Below are 5747 nucleotides of genomic sequence, written 5' to 3'. Positions count from 1 at the left end.
GTGGCCCGTGTGGTAAATGGTGAATATAGCCCAAATATCACAAAACACATATGGCCACCTTTGGCAAATATGTGGCACATGCAACATTGCTATGGCTTGGTTCTGGCCCAGATCTGGCAAACCGGAGCGGACCGCCCAAACGCCATCATTCCACGCGGCATGTGGGCCGGATCAAGTGTCGGGTGTGGGACGGGTCCGGGCCAAAGCCGTTTCGCTATCCGGGGTGGTCACAGTGATGCGCTTGAGCCAAATAAAAAAAACATGTGTTAGTGCCAGTGAAGCGGGGGAGGCATGGGGGATTACTCTGCCCTCCACGAGGACACGGTGACAGGTGACGAGGCCTGACCGCTTCGCAGAAAGTGTAGGGTGGCTTTAGTGACATCTGACAAGGATTGTAAGCATTATTGTAGATAGTTCAGCAGATCCGTTATGAATGACCCACTTCGGTCATCTCTCTGCTCAACTACAGGCTGCAGCCCTGAAACATAGGCACATTTGAACGAGTTCAGCCCACTCCTCTGGGCTGTAATCCATAACCCACAGGGACCACGGGGCCGCTATGCAGTCTGCATCCAAACAGACCCCGTTGGGTCCCAACAAGTGTTGGCTGTGAGCTGTGCACACATCTGGGCCATGACCTCACCCTGCACGCACACACGTTTAAGTTGATCCCTGGTGACATGTTTGGTACGCATGTGAAAGGTAGCAGAAAGAGGCAAGAGACACTGAGACAATCCCCCCCCTCCCCTCCCCCAAATCTGGTCCCCCCCCCCCCACCACCACGTCTCAGACGTTGTTCCCCCTTACCTCTCCCCCGTGGCCATCGAAAATCCCAAATATAGACGGGTGAGTCTTGTTCACGACGTCGGTGAGGACTTCAAACCGGTCTTCCATGTGGTCCCGTCGGCCTTGGATCGAGTACACCGCGACGTTGCTGCTCTTGAACTCCCACGTCTTGGAGAACTCCGCGTCCAGCGCGTCCAGCCCGCCGAACTTGTCGTTCTGCATGATCTCCGCCACCTTCCCCTTGACCATCTTGACCGCATCCCGGCTGGACTTGACGATGGTCTTCACCTCGTCCGTGTGGAAGAAGTAGCTCCACAGAGCCAGGCTGACGCAGAGCAGGAACAGGGTCTCGGGTCTGAGCAGGAAATAACGCATGATTCGACCCAGCAGAGACAGCAGTGTCATGGTATCCTCTATCATCTACACAGGCGACAAGACCCCCCCGCGGCAGGTTGCTCCCCTCGCTCAGATTCCGCAGAGTCCCATCGGCCCCGTCCGCGCGGCGGCGGCGCGCGCGCCGGGGCTGCGAGAGAACGAAGGGGAAGTGCACCCGCGGCGCATTCAGACCGCTCCGGCTTTAGGGAATCCCCGTGCACCGCATCTACGAGTCCCAGTCCGGCAGGCAGGCGGGCAGACCACGTCTCTGAGGCTGGAGTCCCGCACCACCGAATAATAAACAACCCCCCCCCCCCAAAAGAAATAAGACGCGGTATGCGGAGACGGTTCTCCGGTGTGGGCTCACCGCGGCGGCACGTCCCTCCCTCGGCGAGTCGCCGTGCGTGCGGCCAGAAGAAGACAAGTGCGCCCCGGCGTCCCCGACGCTCTTCCGCTCCGAAATGACGTCTGCGTGCTCACCGGCGGTCGCTCGACCCTCGAATGAGAAACCTCCCCTCCCCGTCCGGCCCCCCTGCGCTCTTCACGGTCCTGAAAATAGCGGTGGGGATGAAGCCGCGGTTCAGCTACACCCACACGCACACGCACGCGCACGCACATTCCCAGCTGCTCCGATGGGCTCGCGTGTTGGCCGAGGAAACGTCACTTGGACCACGTGAGGACGTAGCCCTCTTCTTCTCTCACATGGGGACCTTCGGGGCGAGACCAGACCTCCTATCTCATCGTATGTCTCTCACATGGAGACCTTCGGGGCGAGACCAGACCTCCTATCTCATCGCATGTCTCTCACATGGAGACCTTCAGTGAGACCAGACCTCCTATCTAATCGCATGTCTCTCACATGGAGACCTTCAGCGAGACCAGACCTCCTATCTCATCGCATGTCTCTCACATGGAGACCTTCGGGGCGAGACCAGACCTCCTATCTCAACAAATGTCTCTCACATGGAGACCTTCAGCGAGACCAGACCTCCTATCTCATCGCATGTCTCTCACATGGAGACCTTCGGGGCGAGACCAGACCTCCTATCTCAACAAATGTCTCTCACATGGAGACCTTCAGCGAGACCAGACCTCCTATCTCATCGCATGTCTCTCACATGGAGACCTTCAGCGAGACCAGACCTCCTATCTCAACGCATGTCTCTCACATGGAGACCTTCAGTGAGACCAGACCTCCTATCTCATTGCATGTCTCTCACATGGAGACCTTGGGGCGAGACCAGACCTCGTATCTCATCGCATGTCTCTCACATGGAGACCTTCGGCGAGACCAGACCTCCTATCTCATCGTATGTCTCTCACATGGAGACCTTCGGGGCGAGACCAGACCTCCTATCTCATCGCATGTCTCTCACATGGCGACCTTCAGTGAGACCAGACCTCCTATCTAATCGCATGTCTCTCACATGGAGACCTTCAGCGAGACCAGACCTCCTATCTCATCGCATGTCTCTCACATGGAGACCTTCGGGGCGAGACCAGACCTCCTATCTCAACAAATGTCTCTCACATGGAGACCTTCAGCGAGACCAGACCTCCTATCTCATCGCATGTCTCTCACATGGAGACCTTCGGGGCGAGACCAGACCTCCTATCTCAACAAATGTCTCTCACATGGAGACCTTCAGCGAGACCAGACCTCCTATCTCATCGCATGTCTCTCACATGGAGACCTTCAGCGAGACCAGACCTCCTATCTCAACGCATGTCTCTCACATGGAGACCTTCGGGGCGAGACCAGACCTCCTATCTGATCGCATGTCGTCAGACGACGAGAATGGCGTGTGTTCCTGACAGCGTTCGGCGGCGCAGTTCGGGGCCCTGCGTGGTTTGAAGCCACCTGTTTGTGCCCGTCAGCATTTGTAAACCCTGATCTAACGGACTTGGCAGAGGCGTCGATGAAAGCGGTTTACATAATTCATCCATGTTCGGATTGTGTGACTGACAGTTCTGGTTATCTTCACCGGTTCTTGGGAAGGAGGCTTGGCCGGACGTTTAGATGGGTCCGTTCAGGAACACGTGGAGTTTGTCATGATTTAGTGTATTTCTACCGTGTTGCTGACAGCCAGGTACCACGTGTGTCTCCTCCTGTCCCGCCTCGTCTCTACACTGTACAGAATGGACGATTAAACCACACACTGCTTACGCTTATCTACTGATCCCGCAACCGCTCGACATACAGGGCACAACAAACCCCACCGCCTGTACAACTTCCGTCGGTAACCGTGGAAACAGCCAGCCACGCTTCCCAAGTGTGCCACGCTAAAGAAGCCCGTGTGGAAACATGACAACACTGTTGTTGCATCCCTTTTCTCTTCTTCTGACGCTCCCTTATTCAACAGTCCAACTTCAGTAACGTCGGATAACTATATGACGTCACTTCCGTTTCTATCCTCCTTTGACAGCAAGTGTGCCACGCTAAAGAAGTCCGTGTGGAAACAAGCGCCACATGACAACACTGTTGTTGCATCCCTTTTCTCTTCTTCTGACGCTCCCTTATTCAACAGTCCAACTCCAGTAAGGTCGGATAACTGTATATGACGTCACTTCCGTTGTCTCCTCCTTTAACAGCAAGTGTGCCACGCTAAAGAAGTCCGTGTGGAAACAAGCGCCACATGACAACACTGTCGTTGAATCCCTTTTCTCTTCTTCTGAAGCGCGCTCCCTTATTCAACAGTCCAACTTCAGTAACGTCGGATAACTGTATATGACGTCACTTCCGTTGTATCCTCCTTTAACAGCAAGTGTGCCACGCTAAAGAAGTCCGTGTGGAAACAAGCGCCACATGACAACACTGTCGTTGAATCCCTTTTCTCTTCTTCTGAAGCGCGCTCCCTTATTCAACAGTCCAACTTCAGTAACGTCGGATAACTGTATATGACGTCACTTCCGTTGTATCCTCCTTTAACAGTGAACAATATTATCAAATAAAAACGTGTTCCTTATCAATGTTAAAATAGAATCTTCCCCAGTGTAAGAACACTGACATTTGGGTCTAATTCAGGGCAGCTTTGTTATATCGCAATTGCGAATATTCTTGGATAACCAACACGGCCAAAGCAAACAATCCCACGAGTTAAAAACAAACATTCCCAATATAAACACAGCCGTATAATGAGGATTCCCTGAGTAGACGCTACAGGACAGGGTTTTGTAATATGCACCAACTCAGCCCGGACAAGACTGGAAATACCCGCGTTGCCTCCGGCTTGGTCGGGCGTCCCTACAGACGCAACTGGCCGTGTCTGCGGGTGGGAAGCCGGATGTGGGTATGTGTGCTGGTCGCTGCACTGGCGCCTCCTCTGGTCGGTCGGGGCGCCCCCGGATCGGCGGAGGAGAGGTGGAGCAGCGAACGGGACGGCTCAAGAGGAGCTGGGTAATTGGCCGGATACAAATTGGGGAGAAAAAGGGGGAAAAATTGGAAAGGGGAGAAAAAATATTGGTGTAAACCAGTGTTTCTCAACCGGGGGTCCGCGGACCCCTAGTGGTCTGTGGTGTGATTGCAAGGGGTCCATGAAAATAAAATATCTTTAAAAAAAGATCCTATGACATTTATAGAAATAGGATTATTTTACTCAAATTTGACTGAGACCTTTATCTACCTAAACTATAAAGGGTAACAGGACTTTTTTCTCTAATTACATCTGTTTCACAAGTGGAATTTATTGTATTTTAATAAGAGATCTCGCTCCCGTTTGCATTGTTAAAAGTTACTGCATAAAAATTCTGTTTTGTTACATATATCTGAAAGTTACTCCATAAAAATTCTGTTGTTACATATATCTGAAAGTTACTGAATACATATTCTGTTTTGTTACATACATCTGAAAGTTACTGCATAAGAATTCTGTTTGTTAACTATATCTAAGTTACAACTGAAAGCTCTTATTTTTGCCCCAAAGAGTGAATAAATGCTATAATGCAATTTAAAATGCAGTTTCTACTGTTTCTATCAAATTGAAACCCCCCTCCCCCAAGATCAGGTGGAGGGGTCCTCAGGGTAGATCAAAAATACGCTGGGGGTCCAGGACCCCAAAAAGGTTGAGAACCACTGGTGTAAACTACTAACAAGACACGTTAGTCTTTAGCTAACGGGTCTGAGCCTTTAGCCGAGCGGTTAGTGACGTCGCCTTGTGGTGCAGTACACCTCGTGTCGAATCCCGCACCGGGCAAGAAAATAACCGGTTGCACCGGAAATCCTCAGTGACGCAAGCGCAGCCGTCGTCGTCACTGTTGCCCCGCTCTTGCGTGTTTGCCCATGTTTGGAGGTTGCGGCTGCGATAGTCGGGGAGGGGAAAGACAAAGGTCCGAAAGCTGCTCAAAGTTAAAACGTGGGACTTCTCACAAGTCTGTAACACGTTTAGCAAACAAGACACGATTCAAGAGTTCGGCTCAAAGAAGGGTCAAGAATGTCAACCTTTTCTCAAGTTGCCCAACAGCCTAGTTATTTATTAACCCAGAACAAATAACAATCCCATCTTTTATCGCTTTCTTTTCTTTCACCGTTTGCTAATCATAAACGTTCATATTTAGGCCTAAGCTATAGACAACTATCGTGAAATGTT

The sequence above is a fragment of the Lampris incognitus genome, chromosome 7, assembly GCF_029633865.1.
Source record: "Lampris incognitus isolate fLamInc1 chromosome 7, fLamInc1.hap2, whole genome shotgun sequence".
In the NCBI taxonomy this organism is placed as follows: domain Eukaryota; kingdom Metazoa; phylum Chordata; class Actinopteri; order Lampriformes; family Lampridae; genus Lampris; species Lampris incognitus.
The sequence above is the reverse complement of the archived record's forward strand: the minus strand, read 5'-3'. Positions refer to the sequence as shown.